The 19,251-nt window shown below is 33.7% G+C and overlaps 13 non-coding genes across 13 annotated transcripts; all 13 read right to left on the bottom strand.

Annotated features, from left to right (window-relative positions):
- Positions 1 to 1,147: 1,147 nt before the first annotated feature.
- On the bottom strand, positions 1,148 to 1,233 carry TRNAR-UCU (transfer RNA arginine (anticodon UCU)). Its single transcript is given in 2 exon segments — positions 1,148 to 1,183; positions 1,197 to 1,233. It is a non-coding gene; the product is annotated as a tRNA-Arg (tRNA).
- Positions 1,234 to 2,559: 1,326 nt separating this feature from the next.
- Positions 2,560 to 2,645, bottom strand: TRNAR-UCU (transfer RNA arginine (anticodon UCU)). The gene is given in 2 exon segments: positions 2,560 to 2,595; positions 2,609 to 2,645. It is a non-coding gene; the product is annotated as a tRNA-Arg (tRNA).
- A 1,330-nt stretch (positions 2,646 to 3,975) lies between these two features.
- On the bottom strand, positions 3,976 to 4,061 carry TRNAR-UCU (transfer RNA arginine (anticodon UCU)). Its single transcript is given in 2 exon segments — positions 3,976 to 4,011; positions 4,025 to 4,061. It is a non-coding gene; the product is annotated as a tRNA-Arg (tRNA).
- Positions 4,062 to 5,391: 1,330 nt separating this feature from the next.
- On the bottom strand, positions 5,392 to 5,477 carry TRNAR-UCU (transfer RNA arginine (anticodon UCU)). Its single transcript is given in 2 exon segments — positions 5,392 to 5,427; positions 5,441 to 5,477. It is a non-coding gene; the product is annotated as a tRNA-Arg (tRNA).
- A 1,326-nt stretch (positions 5,478 to 6,803) lies between these two features.
- Positions 6,804 to 6,889, bottom strand: TRNAR-UCU (transfer RNA arginine (anticodon UCU)). The gene is given in 2 exon segments: positions 6,804 to 6,839; positions 6,853 to 6,889. It is a non-coding gene; the product is annotated as a tRNA-Arg (tRNA).
- A 1,326-nt stretch (positions 6,890 to 8,215) lies between these two features.
- Positions 8,216 to 8,301, bottom strand: TRNAR-UCU (transfer RNA arginine (anticodon UCU)). Its single transcript is given in 2 exon segments — positions 8,216 to 8,251; positions 8,265 to 8,301. It is a non-coding gene; the product is annotated as a tRNA-Arg (tRNA).
- Positions 8,302 to 9,627: 1,326 nt separating this feature from the next.
- Positions 9,628 to 9,713, bottom strand: TRNAR-UCU (transfer RNA arginine (anticodon UCU)). Its single transcript is given in 2 exon segments — positions 9,628 to 9,663; positions 9,677 to 9,713. It is a non-coding gene; the product is annotated as a tRNA-Arg (tRNA).
- A 1,330-nt stretch (positions 9,714 to 11,043) lies between these two features.
- On the bottom strand, positions 11,044 to 11,129 carry TRNAR-UCU (transfer RNA arginine (anticodon UCU)). The gene is given in 2 exon segments: positions 11,044 to 11,079; positions 11,093 to 11,129. It is a non-coding gene; the product is annotated as a tRNA-Arg (tRNA).
- Positions 11,130 to 12,455: 1,326 nt separating this feature from the next.
- On the bottom strand, positions 12,456 to 12,541 carry TRNAR-UCU (transfer RNA arginine (anticodon UCU)). The gene is given in 2 exon segments: positions 12,456 to 12,491; positions 12,505 to 12,541. It is a non-coding gene; the product is annotated as a tRNA-Arg (tRNA).
- A 1,330-nt stretch (positions 12,542 to 13,871) lies between these two features.
- TRNAR-UCU (transfer RNA arginine (anticodon UCU)) lies at positions 13,872 to 13,957 on the bottom strand. Its single transcript is given in 2 exon segments — positions 13,872 to 13,907; positions 13,921 to 13,957. It is a non-coding gene; the product is annotated as a tRNA-Arg (tRNA).
- Positions 13,958 to 15,283: 1,326 nt separating this feature from the next.
- On the bottom strand, positions 15,284 to 15,369 carry TRNAR-UCU (transfer RNA arginine (anticodon UCU)). The gene is given in 2 exon segments: positions 15,284 to 15,319; positions 15,333 to 15,369. It is a non-coding gene; the product is annotated as a tRNA-Arg (tRNA).
- Positions 15,370 to 16,679: 1,310 nt separating this feature from the next.
- On the bottom strand, positions 16,680 to 16,765 carry TRNAR-UCU (transfer RNA arginine (anticodon UCU)). Its single transcript is given in 2 exon segments — positions 16,680 to 16,715; positions 16,729 to 16,765. It is a non-coding gene; the product is annotated as a tRNA-Arg (tRNA).
- Positions 16,766 to 18,095: 1,330 nt separating this feature from the next.
- Positions 18,096 to 18,181, bottom strand: TRNAR-UCU (transfer RNA arginine (anticodon UCU)). The gene is given in 2 exon segments: positions 18,096 to 18,131; positions 18,145 to 18,181. It is a non-coding gene; the product is annotated as a tRNA-Arg (tRNA).
- Between the last annotated feature and the right edge of the window lie 1,070 nt (positions 18,182 to 19,251).

The following is a 19,251-nucleotide window of genomic DNA, read 5'->3' as shown; positions in this document are numbered from 1 at the left end:
AAAACTCATTACATGCACTTTTTTAGTCTTACATGCCAGGAGTTCATTATAAATTACTAACAGAGTTCCCTGTTGGTAAAATGTGGCACAGTAATGTATGCAAGACCACAAAAGGGGTTGATTTTGCTGGTTTCTGACTCTCAAGCTTTGATCTTTTTTACTTTCTACAGCTTCAATGCAGTAGCCACTGACCCTTAGGAACTTAAGCCTAGAAAAATGGCTTGGAACATCAGTTTCATTGTACGCTAATGGGACACTGGTTTGGGAAGGATATTAGTCAAAACAAAGGAAATAATTTTAGCCATATGATAAGACTATCAGAGAACATTTGTTTTAGTCCAAATAAATGCAGGGAAATTTTCTGGAGTACTCCTGCTAGATATCCTGATTTTAGAAGTCAGCAATGCTTTTCTTTAGAAGTTTTTCCTTTCCTCATTTTTTCCTTTTACAGTTTTTCTAAAAATATCTAGGACTGTACATTAATGGCCAAAAGATTTCAGACTGATACAAAATTTGGCTTTCACAAAGTTTACTGCTTCAGATTTTATAGTGGTAATTTGTGTTAACGCTAGATTATTATGAAAAGAGTTCAGATGATTTGTCCAAAATTATAAACTAATTTCTTACCATAAAAATTAACTTAATAACAAAAAACTCATTTCCACTGAATTTCGGCTCTCCAAAAATTACCTGCTTACATGATTTCAGTGATCTCGTTAGCGAAGCAGAAAGTGTTTATGAGGACAAGGCAGCTGATATCACTCTGTTCTCATCTTTAAACTTATTTCGACACTTTTTAGCCAAAGAATGTCCACGTTTTGCATATCTTGTAAACACATACAAAAATGACTTTTAAAAAGGTTCAAATTAAAAAAACAACTTGGGACTACTGAAAACAGGAAACAGAACACCAATCACTAGACAAACAATATGCAATAATTTATTGTGCCCTATATGCTATTGTTTGTGTCAATGAGCCTTTATAAAGTATCTGCTCCTTCTACGTTCTTTGACAAGTTCAAACCTAAATACGGCTTCTAATTTTCTCTAAATGTTAATATGAAGCGCAGATCTGATACATTTTTTTTCCTTTTTCATATTTCCAACAACTAAGACAAAGTATGAATGTCACACAAACTTTAAAATACGACTCTGGTGGGACTCGAACCCACAACCTTTGAATCACATCAGTTCCCTAGAAGTCCAATGCGCTATCCATTGCGCCACAGAGCCACAAGTCTCTTACTTGAAGTAGGTGTTTTGTCAAATCTAGATACTCAACATTTTCCTGATGACTGGATAACAGAAAGATTTCTTTTCTCTATGGAACTTTGCTTTTGTTTTCTTATTTGTAAAGGTAAAACTGATCAGAAAGAAAATGCATATAATGTAAAAGGGAAAGATCTATTTCATACTAAAACTCATTACATGCACTTTTTTAGTCTTACATGCCAGGAGTTCATTATAAATTACTAACAGAGTTCCCTGTTGGTAAAATGTGGCACAGTAATGTATGCAAGACCACAAAAGGGGTTGATTTTGCTGGTTTCTGACTCTCAAGCTTTGATCTTTTTTACTTTCTACAGCTTCAATGCAGTAGCCACTGACCCTTAGGAACTTAAGCCTAGAAAAATGGCTTGGAACATCAGTTTCGTTGTACGCTAATGGGACACTGGTTTGGGAAGGATATTAGTCAAAACAAAGGAAATAATTTTAGCCATATGATAAGACTATCAGAGAACATTTGTTTTAGTCCAAATGAATGCAGGGAAATTTTCTGGAGTGCTCCTGCTAGATATCCTGATTTTAGAAGTCAGCTATGCTTTTCTTTAGAAGTTTTTCCTTTCCTCATTTTTTCCTTTTACAGTTTTTCTAAAAATATCTAGGACTGTACATTAATGGCCAAAAGATTTCAGACTGATACAAAATTTGGCTTTCACAAAGTTTACTGCTTCAGATTTTATAGTGGTAATTTGTGTTAACGCTAGATTATTATGAAAAGAGATCAGATGATTTGTCCAAAATTATAAACTAATTTCTTACCACAAAAATTAACTTAATAACAAAAAACTCATTTCCACTGAATTTCGGCTCTCCAAAAATTACTTGCTTACATGATTTCAGTGATCTCGTTAGCGAAGCAGAAAGTGTTTATGAGGACAAGGCAGCTGATATTACTCTGTTCTCATCTTTAAACTTATTTCGACACTTTTTAGCCAAAGAATGTCCACGTTTTGCATATCTTGTAAACACATACAAAAATGACTTTTAAAAAGGTTCAAATTAAAAAAAGAACTTGGGACTACTGAAAACAGGAAACAGAACACCAATCACTAGACAAACAATATGCAATAATTTATTGTGCCCTATATGCTATTGTTTGTGTCAATGAGCCTTTTGTTTCTGCTCCTTCTACGTTCTTTGACAAGTTCAAACCTAAATACGGCTTCTAATTTTCTCTAAATGTTAATATGAAGCGCAGATCTGATACATTTTTTTTCCTTTTTCATATTTCCAACAACTGAGACAAAGTATGAATGTCACACAAACTTTAAAATATGACTCTGGTGGGACTCGAACCCACAACCTTTGAATCACATCAGTTCCCTAGAAGTCCAATGCGCTATCCATTGCGCCACAGAGCCACAAGTCTCTTACTTGAAGTAGGTGTTTTGTCAAATCTAGATACTCAACATTTTCCTGATGACTGGATAACAGAAAGATTTCTTTTCTCTATGGAACTTTGCTTTTGTTTTCTTATTTGTAAAGGTAAAACTGATCAGAAAGAAAATGCATATAATGTAAAAGGGAAAGATCTATTTCATACTAAAACTCATTACATGCACTTTTTTAGTCTTACATGCCAGGAGTTCATTATAAATTACTAACAGAGTTCCCTGTTGGTAAAATGTGGCACAGTAATGTATGCAAGACCACAAAAGGGGTTGATTTTGCTGGTTTCTGACTCTCAAGCTTTGATCTTTTTTACTTTCTACAGCTTCAATGCAGTAGCCACTGACCCTTAGGAACTTAAGCCTAGAAAAATGGCTTGGAACATCAGTTTCATTGTACGCTAATGGGACACTGGTTTGGGAAGGATATTAGTCAAAACAAAGGAAATAATTTTAGCCATATGATAAGACTATCAGAGAACATTTGTTTTAGTCCAAATAAATGCAGGGAAATTTTCTGGAGTACTCCTGCTAGATATCCTGATTTTAGAAGTCAGCAATGCTTTTCTTTAGAAGTTTTTCCTTTCCTCATTTTTTCCTTTTACAGTTTTTCTAAAAATATCTAGGACTGTACATTAATGGCCAAAAGATTTCAGACTGATACAAAATTTGCCTTTCACAAAGTTTACTGCTTCAGATTTTATAGTGGTAATTTGTGTTAACGCTAGATTATTATGAAAAGAGATCAGATGATTTGTCCAAAATTATAAACTAATTTCTTACCATAAAAATTAACTTAATAACAAAAAACTCATTTCCACTGAATTTCGGCTCTCCAAAAATTACCTGCTTACATGATTTCAGTGATCTCGTTAGCGAAGCAGAAAGTGTTTATGAGGACAAGGCAGCTGATATCACTCTGTTCTCATCTTTAAACTTATTTCGACACTTTTTAGCCAAAGAATGTCCACGTTTTGCATATCTTGTAAACACATACAAAAATGACTTTTAAAAAGGTTCAAATTAAAAAAACAACTTGGGACTACTGAAAACAGGAAACAGAACACCAATCACTAGACAAACAATATGCAATAATTTATTGTGCCCTATATGCTATTGTTTGTGTCAATGAGCCTTTATAAAGTATCTGCTCCTTCTACGTTCTTTGACAAGTTCAAACCTAAATACGGCTTCTAATTTTCTCTAAATGTTAATATGAAGCGCAGATCTGATACATTTTTTTTCCTTTTTCATATTTCCAACAACTAAGACAAAGTATGAATGTCACACAAACTTTAAAATACGACTCTGGTGGGACTCGAACCCACAACCTTTGAATCACATCAGTTCCCTAGAAGTCCATTGCGCTATCCATTGCGCCACAGAGCCACAAGTCTCTTACTTGAAGTAGGTGTTTTGTCAAATCTAGATACTCAACATTTTCCTGATGACTGGATAACAGAAAGATTTCTTTTCTCTATGGAACTTTGCTTTTGTTTTCTTATTTGTAAAGGTAAAACTGATCAGAAAGAAAATGCATATAATGTAAAAGGGAAAGATCTATTTCATACTAAAACTCATTACATGCACTTTTTTAGTCTTACATGCCAGGAGTTCATTATAAATTACTAACAGAGTTCCCTGTTGGTAAAATGTGGCACAGTAATGTATGCAAGACCACAAAAGGGGTTGATTTTGCTGGTTTCTGACTCTCAAGCTTTGATCTTTTTTACTTTCTACAGCTTCAATGCAGTAGCCACTGACCCTTAGGAACTTAAGCCTAGAAAAATGGCTTGGAACATCAGTTTCATTGTACGCTAATGGGACACTGGTTTGGGAAGGATATTAGTCAAAACAAAGGAAATAATTTTAGCCATATGATAAGACTATCAGAGAACATTTGTTTTAGTCCAAATAAATGCAGGGAAATTTTCTGGAGTACTCCTGCTAGATATCCTGATTTTAGAAGTCAGCAATGCTTTTCTTTAGAAGTTTTTCCTTTCCTCATTTTTTCCTTTTACAGTTTTTCTAAAAATATCTAGGACTGTACATTAATGGCCAAAAGATTTCAGACTGATACAAAATTTGGCTTTCACAAAGTTTACTGCTTCAGATTTTATAGTGGTAATTTGTGTTAACGCTAGATTATTATGAAAAGAGTTCAGATGATTTGTCCAAAATTATAAACTAATTTCTTACCATAAAAATTAACTTAATAACAAAAAACTCATTTCCACTGAATTTCGGCTCTCCAAAAATTACCTGCTTACATGATTTCAGTGATCTCGTTAGCGAAGCAGAAAGTGTTTATGAGGACAAGGCAGCTGATATCACTCTGTTCTCATCTTTAAACTTATTTCGACACTTTTTAGCCAAAGAATGTCCACGTTTTGCATATCTTGTAAACACATACAAAAATGACTTTTAAAAAGGTTCAAATTAAAAAAACAACTTGGGACTACTGAAAACAGGAAACAGAACACCAATCACTAGACAAACAATATGCAATAATTTATTGTGCCCTATATGCTATTGTTTGTGTCAATGAGCCTTTATAAAGTATCTGCTCCTTCTACGTTCTTTGACAAGTTCAAACCTAAATACGGCTTCTAATTTTCTCTAAATGTTAATATGAAGCGCAGATCTGATACATTTTTTTTCCTTTTTCATATTTCCAACAACTAAGACAAAGTATGAATGTCACACAAACTTTAAAATACGACTCTGGTGGGACTCGAACCCACAACCTTTGAATCACATCAGTTCCCTAGAAGTCCAATGCGCTATCCATTGCGCCACAGAGCCACAAGTCTCTTACTTGAAGTAGGTGTTTTGTCAAATCTAGATACTCAACATTTTCCTGATGACTGGATAACAGAAAGATTTCTTTTCTCTATGGAACTTTGCTTTTGTTTTCTTATTTGTAAAGGTAAAACTGATCAGAAAGAAAATGCATATAATGTAAAAGGGAAAGATCTATTTCATACTAAAACTCATTACATGCACTTTTTTAGTCTTACATGCCAGGAGTTCATTATAAATTACTAACAGAGTTCCCTGTTGGTAAAATGTGGCACAGTAATGTATGCAAGACCACAAAAGGGGTTGATTTTGCTGGTTTCTGACTCTCAAGCTTTGATCTTTTTTACTTTCTACAGCTTCAATGCAGTAGCCACTGACCCTTAGGAACTTAAGCCTAGAAAAATGGCTTGGAACATCAGTTTCATTGTACGCTAATGGGACACTGGTTTGGGAAGGATATTAGTCAAAACAAAGGAAATAATTTTAGCCATATGATAAGACTATCAGAGAACATTTGTTTTAGTCCAAATAAATGCAGGGAAATTTTCTGGAGTACTCCTGCTAGATATCCTGATTTTAGAAGTCAGCAATGCTTTTCTTTAGAAGTTTTTCCTTTCCTCATTTTTTCCTTTTACAGTTTTTCTAAAAATATCTAGGACTGTACATTAATGGCCAAAAGATTTCAGACTGATACAAAATTTGGCTTTCACAAAGTTTACTGCTTCAGATTTTATAGTGGTAATTTGTGTTAACGCTAGATTATTATGAAAAGAGATCAGATGATTTGTCCAAAATTATAAACTAATTTCTTACCATAAAAATTAACTTAATAACAAAAAACTCATTTCCACTGAATTTCGGCTCTCCAAAAATTACCTGCTTACATGATTTCAGTGATCTCGTTAGCGAAGCAGAAAGTGTTTATGAGGACAAGGCAGCTGATATCACTCTGTTCTCATCTTTAAACTTATTTCGACACTTTTTAGCCAAAGAATGTCCACGTTTTGCATATCTTGTAAACACATACAAAAATGACTTTTAAAAAGGTTCAAATTAAAAAAACAACTTGGGACTACTGAAAACAGGAAACAGAACACCAATCACTAGACAAACAATATGCAATAATTTATTGTGCCCTATATGCTATTGTTTGTGTCAATGAGCCTTTTGTTTCTGCTCCTTCTACGTTCTTTGACAAGTTCAAACCTAAATACGGCTTCTAATTTTCTCTAAATGTTAATATGAAGCGCAGATCTGATACATTTTTTTTCCTTTTTCATATTTCCAACAACTGAGACAAAGTATGAATGTCACACAAACTTTAAAATATGACTCTGGTGGGACTCGAACCCACAACCTTTGAATCACATCAGTTCCCTAGAAGTCCAATGCGCTATCCATTGCGCCACAGAGCCACAAGTCTCTTACTTGAAGTAGGTGTTTTGTCAAATCTAGATACTCAACATTTTCCTGATGACTGGATAACAGAAAGATTTCTTTTCTCTATGGAACTTTGCTTTTGTTTTCTTATTTGTAAAGGTAAAACTGATCAGAAAGAAAATGCATATAATGTAAAAGGGAAAGATCTATTTCATACTAAAACTCATTACATGCACTTTTTTAGTCTTACATGCCAGGAGTTCATTATAAATTACTAACAGAGTTCCCAGTTGGTAAAATGTGGCACAGTAATGTATGCAAGACCACAAAAGGGGTTGATTTTGCTGGTTTCTGACTCTCAAGCTTTGATCTTTTTTACTTTCTACAGCTTCAATGCAGTAGCCACTGACCCTTAGGAACTTAAGCCTAGAAAAATGGCTTGGAACATCAGTTTCATTGTACGCTAATGGGACACTGGTTTGGGAAGGATATTAGTCAAAACAAAGGAAATAATTTTAGCCATATGATAAGACTATCAGAGAACATTTGTTTTAGTCCAAATAAATGCAGGGAAATTTTCTGGAGTACTCCTGCTAGATATCCTGATTTTAGAAGTCAGCAATGCTTTTCTTTAGAAGTTTTTCCTTTCCTCATTTTTTCCTTTTACAGTTTTTCTAAAAATATCTAGGACTGTACATTAATGGCCAAAAGATTTCAGACTGATACAAAATTTGCCTTTCACAAAGTTTACTGCTTCAGATTTTATAGTGGTAATTTGTGTTAACGCTAGATTATTATGAAAAGAGATCAGATGATTTGTCCAAAATTATAAACTAATTTCTTACCATAAAAATTAACTTAATAACAAAAAACTCATTTCCACTGAATTTCGGCTCTCCAAAAATTACCTGCTTACATGATTTCAGTGATCTCGTTAGCGAAGCAGAAAGTGTTTATGAGGACAAGGCAGCTGATATCACTCTGTTCTCATCTTTAAACTTATTTCGACACTTTTTAGCCAAAGAATGTCCACGTTTTGCATATCTTGTAAACACATACAAAAATGACTTTTAAAAAGGTTCAAATTAAAAAAACAACTTGGGACTACTGAAAACAGGAAACAGAACACCAATCACTAGACAAACAATATGCAATAATTTATTGTGCCCTATATGCTATTGTTTGTGTCAATGAGCCTTTAGTATCTGCTTCTTCTACGTTCTTTGACAAGTTCAAACCTAAATATGGCTTCTAATTTTCTCTAAATGTTAATATTAAGCGCAGATCTGATACATTTTTTTTCCTTTTTCATATTTCCAACAACTGAGACAAAGTATGAATGTCACACAAACTTTAAAATATGACTCTGGTGGGACTCGAACCCACAACCTTTGAATCACATCAGTTCCCTAGAAGTCCAATGCGCTATCCATTGCGCCACAGAGCCACAAGTCTCTTACTTGAAGTAGGTGTTTTGTCAAATCTAGATACTCAACATTTTCCTGATGACTGGATAACAGAAAGATTTCTTTTCTCTATGGAACTTTGCTTTTGTTTTCTTATTTGTAAAGGTAAAACTGATCAGAAAGAAAATGCATATAATGTAAAAGGGAAAGATCTATTTCATACTAAAACTCATTACATGCACTTTTTTAGTCTTACATGCCAGGAGTTCATTATAAATTACTAACAGAGTTCCCAGTTGGTAAAATGTGGCACAGTAATGTATGCAAGACCACAAAAGGGGTTGATTTTGCTGGTTTCTGACTCTCAAGCTTTGATCTTTTTTACTTTCTACAGCTTCAATGCAGTAGCCACTGACCCTTAGGAACTTAAGCCTAGAAAAATGGCTTGGAACATCAGTTTCATTGTACGCTAATGGGACACTGGTTTGGGAAGGATATTAGTCAAAACAAAGGAAATAATTTTAGCCATATGATAAGACTATCAGAGAACATTTGTTTTAGTCCAAATAAATGCAGGGAAATTTTCTGGAGTACTCCTGCTAGATATCCTGATTTTAGAAGTCAGCAATGCTTTTCTTTAGAAGTTTTTCCTTTCCTCATTTTTTCCTTTTACAGTTTTTCTAAAAATATCTAGGACTGTACATTAATGGCCAAAAGATTTCAGACTGATACAAAATTTGCCTTTCACAAAGTTTACTGCTTCAGATTTTATAGTGGTAATTTGTGTTAACGCTAGATTATTATGAAAAGAGATCAGATGATTTGTCCAAAATTATAAACTAATTTCTTACCATAAAAATTAACTTAATAACAAAAAACTCATTTCCACTGAATTTCGGCTCTCCAAAAATTACCTGCTTACATGATTTCAGTGATCTCGTTAGCGAAGCAGAAAGTGTTTATGAGGACAAGGCAGCTGATATCACTCTGTTCTCATCTTTAAACTTATTTCGACACTTTTTAGCCAAAGAATGTCCACGTTTTGCATATCTTGTAAACACATACAAAAATGACTTTTAAAAAGGTTCAAATTAAAAAAACAACTTGGGACTACTGAAAACAGGAAACAGAACACCAATCACTAGACAAACAATATGCAATAATTTATTGTGCCCTATATGCTATTGTTTGTGTCAATGAGCCTTTAGTATCTGCTTCTTCTACGTTCTTTGACAAGTTCAAACCTAAATATGGCTTCTAATTTTCTCTAAATGTTAATATTAAGCGCAGATCTGATACATTTTTTTTCCTTTTTCATATTTCCAACAACTGAGACAAAGTATGAATGTCACACAAACTTTAAAATATGACTCTGGTGGGACTCGAACCCACAACCTTTGAATCACATCAGTTCCCTAGAAGTCCAATGCGCTATCCATTGCGCCACAGAGCCACAAGTCTCTTACTTGAAGTAGGTGTTTTGTCAAATCTAGATACTCAACATTTTCCTGATGACTGGATAACAGAAAGATTTCTTTTCTCTATGGAACTTTGCTTTTGTTTTCTTATTTGTAAAGGTAAAACTGATCAGAAAGAAAATGCATATAATGTAAAAGGGAAAGATCTATTTCATACTAAAACTCATTACATGCACTTTTTTAGTCTTACATGCCAGGAGTTCATTATAAATTACTAACAGAGTTCCCTGTTGGTAAAATGTGGCACAGTAATGTATGCAAGACCACAAAAGGGGTTGATTTTGCTGGTTTCTGACTCTCAAGCTTTGATCTTTTTTACTTTCTACAGCTTCAATGCAGTAGCCACTGACCCTTAGGAACTTAAGCCTAGAAAAATGGCTTGGAACATCAGTTTCATTGTACGCTAATGGGACACTGGTTTGGGAAGGATATTAGTCAAAACAAAGGAAATAATTTTAGCCATATGATAAGACTATCAGAGAACATTTGTTTTAGTCCAAATAAATGCAGGGAAATTTTCTGGAGTACTCCTGCTAGATATCCTGATTTTAGAAGTCAGCAATGCTTTTCTTTAGAAGTTTTTCCTTTCCTCATTTTTTCCTTTTACAGTTTTTCTAAAAATATCTAGGACTGTACATTAATGGCCAAAAGATTTCAGACTGATACAAAATTTGGCTTTCACAAAGTTTACTGCTTCAGATTTTATAGTGGTAATTTGTGTTAACGCTAGATTATTATGAAAAGAGTTCAGATGATTTGTCCAAAATTATAAACTAATTTCTTACCATAAAAATTAACTTAATAACAAAAAACTCATTTCCACTGAATTTCGGCTCTCCAAAAATTACCTGCTTACATGATTTCAGTGATCTCGTTAGCGAAGCAGAAAGTGTTTATGAGGACAAGGCAGCTGATATCACTCTGTTCTCATCTTTAAACTTATTTCGACACTTTTTAGCCAAAGAATGTCCACGTTTTGCATATCTTGTAAACACATACAAAAATGACTTTTAAAAAGGTTCAAATTAAAAAAACAACTTGGGACTACTGAAAACAGGAAACAGAACACCAATCACTAGACAAACAATATGCAATAATTTATTGTGCCCTATATGCTATTGTTTGTGTCAATGAGCCTTTATAAAGTATCTGCTCCTTCTACGTTCTTTGACAAGTTCAAACCTAAATACGGCTTCTAATTTTCTCTAAATGTTAATATGAAGCGCAGATCTGATACATTTTTTTTCCTTTTTCATATTTCCAACAACTAAGACAAAGTATGAATGTCACACAAACTTTAAAATACGACTCTGGTGGGACTCGAACCCACAACCTTTGAATCACATCAGTTCCCTAGAAGTCCAATGCGCTATCCATTGCGCCACAGAGCCACAAGTCTCTTACTTGAAGTAGGTGTTTTGTCAAATCTAGATACTCAACATTTTCCTGATGACTGGATAACAGAAAGATTTCTTTTCTCTATGGAACTTTGCTTTTGTTTTCTTATTTGTAAAGGTAAAACTGATCAGAAAGAAAATGCATATAATGTAAAAGGGAAAGATCTATTTCATACTAAAACTCATTACATGCACTTTTTTAGTCTTACATGCCAGGAGTTCATTATAAATTACTAACAGAGTTCCCTGTTGGTAAAATGTGGCACAGTAATGTATGCAAGACCACAAAAGGGGTTGATTTTGCTGGTTTCTGACTCTCAAGCTTTGATCTTTTTTACTTTCTACAGCTTCAATGCAGTAGCCACTGACCCTTAGGAACTTAAGCCTAGAAAAATGGCTTGGAACATCAGTTTCATTGTACGCTAATGGGACACTGGTTTGGGAAGGATATTAGTCAAAACAAAGGAAATAATTTTAGCCATATGATAAGACTATCAGAGAACATTTGTTTTAGTCCAAATAAATGCAGGGAAATTTTCTGGAGTACTCCTGCTAGATATCCTGATTTTAGAAGTCAGCAATGCTTTTCTTTAGAAGTTTTTCCTTTCCTCATTTTTTCCTTTTACAGTTTTTCTAAAAATATCTAGGACTGTACATTAATGGCCAAAAGATTTCAGACTGATACAAAATTTGGCTTTCACAAAGTTTACTGCTTCAGATTTTATAGTGGTAATTTGTGTTAACGCTAGATTATTATGAAAAGAGATCAGATGATTTGTCCAAAATTATAAACTAATTTCTTACCATAAAAATTAACTTAATAACAAAAAACTCATTTCCACTGAATTTCGGCTCTCCAAAAATTACCTGCTTACATGATTTCAGTGATCTCGTTAGCGAAGCAGAAAGTGTTTATGAGGACAAGGCAGCTGATATCACTCTGTTCTCATCTTTAAACTTATTTCGACACTTTTTAGCCAAAGAATGTCCACGTTTTGCATATCTTGTAAACACATACAAAAATGACTGTTAAAAAGGTTCAAATTAAAAAAACAACTTGGGACTACTGAAAACAGGAAACAGAACACCAATCACTAGACAAACAATATGCAATAATTTATTGTGCCCTATATGCTATTGTTTGTGTCAATGAGCCTTTAGTATCTGCTTCTTCTACGTTCTTTGACAAGTTCAAACCTAAATACGGCTTCTAATTTTCTCTAAATGTTAATATTAAGCGCAGATCTGATACATTTTTTTTCCTTTTTCATATTTCCAACAACTGAGACAAAGTATGAATGTCACACAAACTTTAAAATATGACTCTGGTGGGACTCGAACCCACAACCTTTGAATCACATCAGTTCCCTAGAAGTCCAATGCGCTATCCATTGCGCCACAGAGCCACAAGTCTCTTACTTGAAGTAGGTGTTTTGTCAAATCTAGATACTCAACATTTTCCTGATGACTGGATAACAGAAAGATTTCTTTTCTCTATGGAACTTTGCTTTTGTTTTCTTATTTGTAAAGGTAAAACTGATCAGAAAGAAAATGCATATAATGTAAAAGGGAAAGATCTATTTCATACTAAAACTCATTACATGCACTTTTTTAGTCTTACATGCCAGGAGTTCATTATAAATTACTAACAGAGTTCCCTGTTGGTAAAATGTGGCACAGTAATGTATGCAAGACCACAAAAGGGGTTGATTTTGCTGGTTTCTGACTCTCAAGCTTTGATCTTTTTTACTTTCTACAGCTTCAATGCAGTAGCCACTGACCCTTAGGAACTTAAGCCTAGAAAAATGGCTTGGAACATCAGTTTCATTGTACGCTAATGGGACACTGGTTTGGGAAGGATATTAGTCAAAACAAAGGAAATAATTTTAGCCATATGATAAGACTATCAGAGAACATTTGTTTTAGTCCAAATAAATGCAGGGAAATTTTCTGGAGTACTCCTGCTAGATATCCTGATTTTAGAAGTCAGCAATGCTTTTCTTTAGAAGTTTTTCCTTTCCTCATTTTTTCCTTTTACAGTTTTTCTAAAAATATCTAGGACTGTACATTAATGGCCAAAAGATTTCAGACTGATACAAAATTTGGCTTTCACAAAGTTTACTGCTTCAGATTTTATAGTGGTAATTTGTGTTAACGCTAGATTATTATGAAAAGAGTTCAGATGATTTGTCCAAAATTATAAACTAATTTCTTACCATAAAAATTAACTTAATAACAAAAAACTCATTTCCACTGAATTTCGGCTCTCCAAAAATTACCTGCTTACATGATTTCAGTGATCTCGTTAGCGAAGCAGAAAGTGTTTATGAGGACAAGGCAGCTGATATCACTCTGTTCTCATCTTTAAACTTATTTCGACACTTTTTAGCCAAAGAATGTCCACGTTTTGCATATCTTGTAAACACATACAAAAATGACTTTTAAAAAGGTTCAAATTAAAAAAACAACTTGGGACTACTGAAAACAGGAAACAGAACACCAATCACTAGACAAACAATATGCAATAATTTATTGTGCCCTATATGCTATTGTTTGTGTCAATGAGCCTTTATAAAGTATCTGCTCCTTCTACGTTCTTTGACAAGTTCAAACCTAAATACGGCTTCTAATTTTCTCTAAATGTTAATATGAAGCGCAGATCTGATACATTTTTTTTCCTTTTTCATATTTCCAACAACTAAGACAAAGTATGAATGTCACACAAACTTTAAAATATGACTCTGGTGGGACTCGAACCCACAACATTTGAATCACATCAGTTCCCTAGAAGTCCAATGCGCTATCCATTGTGCCACAGAGCCACAAGTCTCTTACTTGAAGTAGGTGTTTTGTCAAATCTAGATACTCAACATTTTCCTGATGACTGGATAACAGAAAGATTTCTTTTCTCTATGGAACTTTGCTTTTGTTTTCTTATTTGTAAAGGTAAAACTGATCAGAAAGAAAATGCATATAATGTAAAAGGGAAAGATCTATTTCATACTAAAACTCATTACATGCACTTTTTTAGTCTTACATGCCAGGAGTTCATTATAAATTACTAACAGAGTTCCCTGTTGGTAAAATGTGGCACAGTAATGTATGCAAGACCACAAAAGGGGTTGATTTTGCTGGTTTCTGACTCTCAAGCTTTGATCTTTTTTACTTTCTACAGCTTCAATGCAGTAGCCACTGACCCTTAGGAACTTAAGCCTAGAAAAATGGCTTGGAACATCAGTTTCATTGTACGCTAATGGGACACTGGTTTGGGAAGGATATTAGTCAAAACAAAGGAAATAATTTTAGCCATATGATAAGACTATCAGAGAACATTTGTTTTAGTCCAAATAAATGCAGGGAAATTTTCTGGAGTACTCCTGCTAGATATCCTGATTTTAGAAGTCAGCAATGCTTTTCTTTAGAAGTTTTTCCTTTCCTCATTTTTTCCTTTTACAGTTTTTCTAAAAATATCTAGGACTGTACATTAATGGCCAAAAGATTTCAGACTGATACAAAATTTGGCTTTCACAAAGTTTACTGCTTCAGATTTTATAGTGGTAATTTGTGTTAACGCTAGATTATTATGAAAAGAGATCAGATGATTTGTCCAAAATTATAAACTAATTTCTTACCATAAAAATTAACTTAATAACAAAAAACTCATTTCCACTGAATTTCGGCTCTCCAAAAATTACCTGCTTACATGATTTCAGTGATCTCGTTAGCGAAGCAGAAAGTGTTTATGAGGACAAGGCAGCTGATATCACTCTGTTCTCATCTTTAAACTTATTTCGACACTTTTTAGCCAAAGAATGTCCACGTTTTGCATATCTTGTAAACACATACAAAAATGACTTTTAAAAAGGTTCAAATTAAAAAAACAACTTGGGACTACTGAAAACAGGAAACAGAACACCAATCACTAGACAAACAATATGCAATAATTTATTGTGCCCTATATGCTATTGTTTGTGTCAATGAGCCTTTAGTATCTGCTTCTTCTACGTTCTTTGACAAGTTCAAACCTAAATACGGCTTCTAATTTTCTCTAAATGTTAATATTAAGCGCAGATCTGATACATTTTTTTTCCTTTTTCTTATTTCCAACAACTGAGACAAAGTATGAATGTCACACAAACTTTAAAATATGACTCTGGTGGGACTCGAACCCACAACCTTTGAATCACATCAGTTCCCTAGAAGTCCAATGCGCTATCCATTGCGCCACAGAGCCACAAGTCTCTTACTTGAAGTAGGTGTTTTGTCAAATCTAGATACTCAACATTTTCCTGATGACTGGATAACAGAAAGATTTCTTTTCTCTATGGAACTTTGCTTTTGTTTTCTTATTTGTAAAGGTAAAACTGATCAGAAAGAAAATGCATATAATGTAAAAGGGAAAGATCTATTTCATACTAAAACTCATTACATGCACTTTTTTAGTCTTACATGCCAGGAGTTCATTATAAATTACTAACAGAGTTCCCTGTTGGTAAAATGTGGCACAGTAATGTATGCAAGACCACAAAAGGGGTTGATTTTGCTGGTTTCTGACTCTCAAGCTTTGATCTTTTTTACTTTCTACAGCTTCAATGCAGTAGCCACTGACCCTTAGGAACTTAAGCCTAGAAAAATGGCTTGGAACATCAGTTTCAATGTACGCTAATGGGACACTGGTTTGGGAAGGATATTAGTCAAAACAAAGGAAATAATTTTAGCCATATGATAAGACTATCAGAGAACATTTGTTTTAGTCCAAATAAATGCAGGGAAATTTTCTGGAGTACTCCTGCTAGATATCCTGATTTTAGAAGTCAGCAATGCTTTTCTTTAGAAGTTTTTCCTTTCCTCATTTTTTCCTTTTACAGTTTTTCTAAAAATATCTAGGACTGTACATTAATGGCCAAAAGATTTCAGACTGATACAAAATTTGGCTTTCACAAAGTTTACTGCTTCAGATTTTATAGTGGTAATTTGTGTTAACGCTAGATTATTATGAAAAGAGTTCAGATGATTTGTCCAAAATTATAAACTAATTTCTTACCATAAAAATTAACTTAATAACAAAAAACTCATTTCCACTGAATTTCGGCTCTCCAAAAATTACCTGCTTACATGATTTCAGTGATCTCGTTAGCGAAGCAGAAAGTGTTTATGAGGACAAGGCAGCTGATATCACTCTGTTCTCATCTTTAAACTTATTTCGACACTTTTTAGCCAAAGAATGTCCACGTTTTGCATATCTTGTAAACACATACAAAAATGACTTTTAAAAAGGTTCAAATTAAAAAAACAACTTGGGACTACTGAAAACAGGAAACAGAACACCAATCACTAGACAAACAATATGCAATAATTTATTGTGCCCTATATGCTATTGTTTGTGTCAATGAGCCTTTATAAAGTATCTGCTCCTTCTACGTTCTTTGACAAGTTCAAACCTAAATACGGCTTCTAATTTTCTCTAAATGTTAATATTTTTTTTCCTTTTTCATATTTCCAACAACTAAGACAAAGTATGAATGTCACACAAACTTTAAAATACGACTCTGGTGGGACTCGAACCCACAACCTTTGAATCACATCAGTTCCCTAGAAGTCCAATGCGCTATCCATTGCGCCACAGAGCCACAAGTCTCTTACTTGAAGTAGGTGTTTTGTCAAATCTAGATACTCAACATTTTCCTGATGACTGGATAACAGAAAGATTTCTTTTCTCTATGGAACTTTGCTTTTGTTTTCTTATTTGTAAAGGTAAAACTGATCAGAAAGAAAATGCATATAATGTAAAAGGGAAAGATCTATTTCATACTAAAACTCATTACATGCACTTTTTTAGTCTTACATGCCAGGAGTTCATTATAAATTACTAACAGAGTTCCCTGTTGGTAAAATGTGGCACAGTAATGTATGCAAGACCACAAAAGGGGTTGATTTTGCTGGTTTCTGACTCTCAAGCTTTGATCTTTTTTACTTTCTACAGCTTCAATGCAGTAGCCACTGACCCTTAGGAACTTAAGCCTAGAAAAATGGCTTGGAACATCAGTTTCATTGTACGCTAATGGGACACTGGTTTGGGAAGGATATTAGTCAAAACAAAGGAAATAATTTTAGCCATATGATAAGACTATCAGAGAACATTTGTTTTAGTCCAAATAAATGCAGGGAAATTTTCTGGAGTACTCCTGCTAGATATCCTGATTTTAGAAGTCAGCAATGCTTTTCTTTAGAAGTTTTTCCTTTCCTCATTTTTTCCTTTTACAGTTTTTCTAAAAATATCTAGGACTGTACATTAATGGCCAAAAGATTTCAGACTGATACAAAATTTGGCTTTCACAAAGTTTACTGCTTCAGATTTTATAGTGGTAATTTGTGTTAACGCTAGATTATTATGAAAAGAGTTCAGATGATTTGTCCAAAATTATAAACTAATTTCTTACCATAAAAATTAACTTAATAACAAAAAACTCATTTCCACTGAATTTCGGCTCTCCAAAAATTACCTGCTTACATGATTTCAGTGATCTCGTTAGCGAAGCAGAAAGTGTTTATGAGGACAAGGCAGCTGATATCACTCTGTTCTCATCTTTAAACTTATTTCGACACTTTTTAGCCAAAGAATGTCCACGTTTTGCATATCTTGTAAACACATACAAAAATGACTTTTAAAAAGGTTCAAATTAAAAAAACAACTTGGGACTACTGAAAACAGGAAACAGAACACCAATCACTAGACAAACAATATGCAATAATTTATTGTGCCCTATATGCTATTGTTTGTGTCAATGAGCCTTTATAAAGTATCTGCTCCTTCTACGTTCTTTGACAAGTTCAAACCTAAATACGGCTTCTAATTTTCTCTAAATGTTAATATGAAGCGCAGATCTGATACATTTTTTTTCCTTTTTCATATTTCCAACAACTAAGACAAAGTATGAATGTCACACAAACTTTAAAATACGACTCTGGTGGGACTCGAACCCACAACCTTTGAATCACATCAGTTCCCTAGAAGTCCATTGCGCTATCCATTGCGCCACAGAGCCACAAGTCTCTTACTTGAAGTAGGTGTTTTGTCAAATCTAGATACTCAACATTTTCCTGATGACTGGATAACAGAAAGATTTCTTTTCTCTATGGAACTTTGCTTTTGTTTTCTTATTTGTAAAGGTAAAACTGATCAGAAAGAAAATGCATATAATGTAAAAGGGAAAGATCTATTTCATACTAAAACTCATTACATGCACTTTTTTAGTCTTACATGCCAGGAGTTCATTATAAATTACTAACAGAGTTCCCTGTTGGTAAAATGTGGCACAGTAATGTATGCAAGACCACAAAAGGGGTTGATTTTGCTGGTTTCTGACTCTCAAGCTTTGATCTTTTTTACTTTCTACAGCTTCAATGCAGTAGCCACTGACCCTTAGGAACTTAAGCCTAGAAAAATGGCTTGGAACATCAGTTTCATTGTACGCTAATGGGACACTGGTTTGGGAAGGATATTAGTCAAAACAAAGGAAATAATTTTAGCCATATGATAAGACTATCAGAGAACATTTGTTTTAGTCCAAATAAATGCAGGGAAATTTTCTGGAGTACTCCTGCTAGATATCCTGATTTTAGAAGTCAGCAATGCTTTTCTTTAGAAGTTTTTCCTTTCCTCATTTTTTCCTTTTACAGTTTTTCTAAAAATATCTAGGACTGTACATTAATGGCCAAAAGATTTCAGACTGATACAAAATTTGGCTTTCACAAAGTTTACTGCTTCAGATTTTATAGTGGTAATTTGTGTTAACGCTAGATTATTATGAAAAGAGATCAGATGATTTGTCCAAAATTATAAACTAATTTCTTACCATAAAAATTAACTTAATAACAAAAAACTCATTTCCACTGAATTTCGGCTCTCCAAAAATTACCTGCTTACATGATTTCAGTGATCTCGTTAGCGAAGCAGAAAGTGTTTATGAGGACAAGGCAGCTGATATCACTCTGTTCTCATCTTTAAACTTATTTCGACACTTTTTAGCCAAAGAATGTCCACGTTTTGCATATCTTGTAAACACATACAAAAATGACTTTTAAAAAGGTTCAAATTAAAAAAACAACTTGGGAC

This window comes from Ranitomeya variabilis, chromosome 1, assembly GCF_051348905.1.
Source record: "Ranitomeya variabilis isolate aRanVar5 chromosome 1, aRanVar5.hap1, whole genome shotgun sequence".
In the NCBI taxonomy this organism is placed as follows: domain Eukaryota; kingdom Metazoa; phylum Chordata; class Amphibia; order Anura; family Dendrobatidae; genus Ranitomeya; species Ranitomeya variabilis.
The sequence above is the reverse complement of the archived record's forward strand: the minus strand, read 5'-3'. Positions and strand labels throughout refer to the sequence as shown.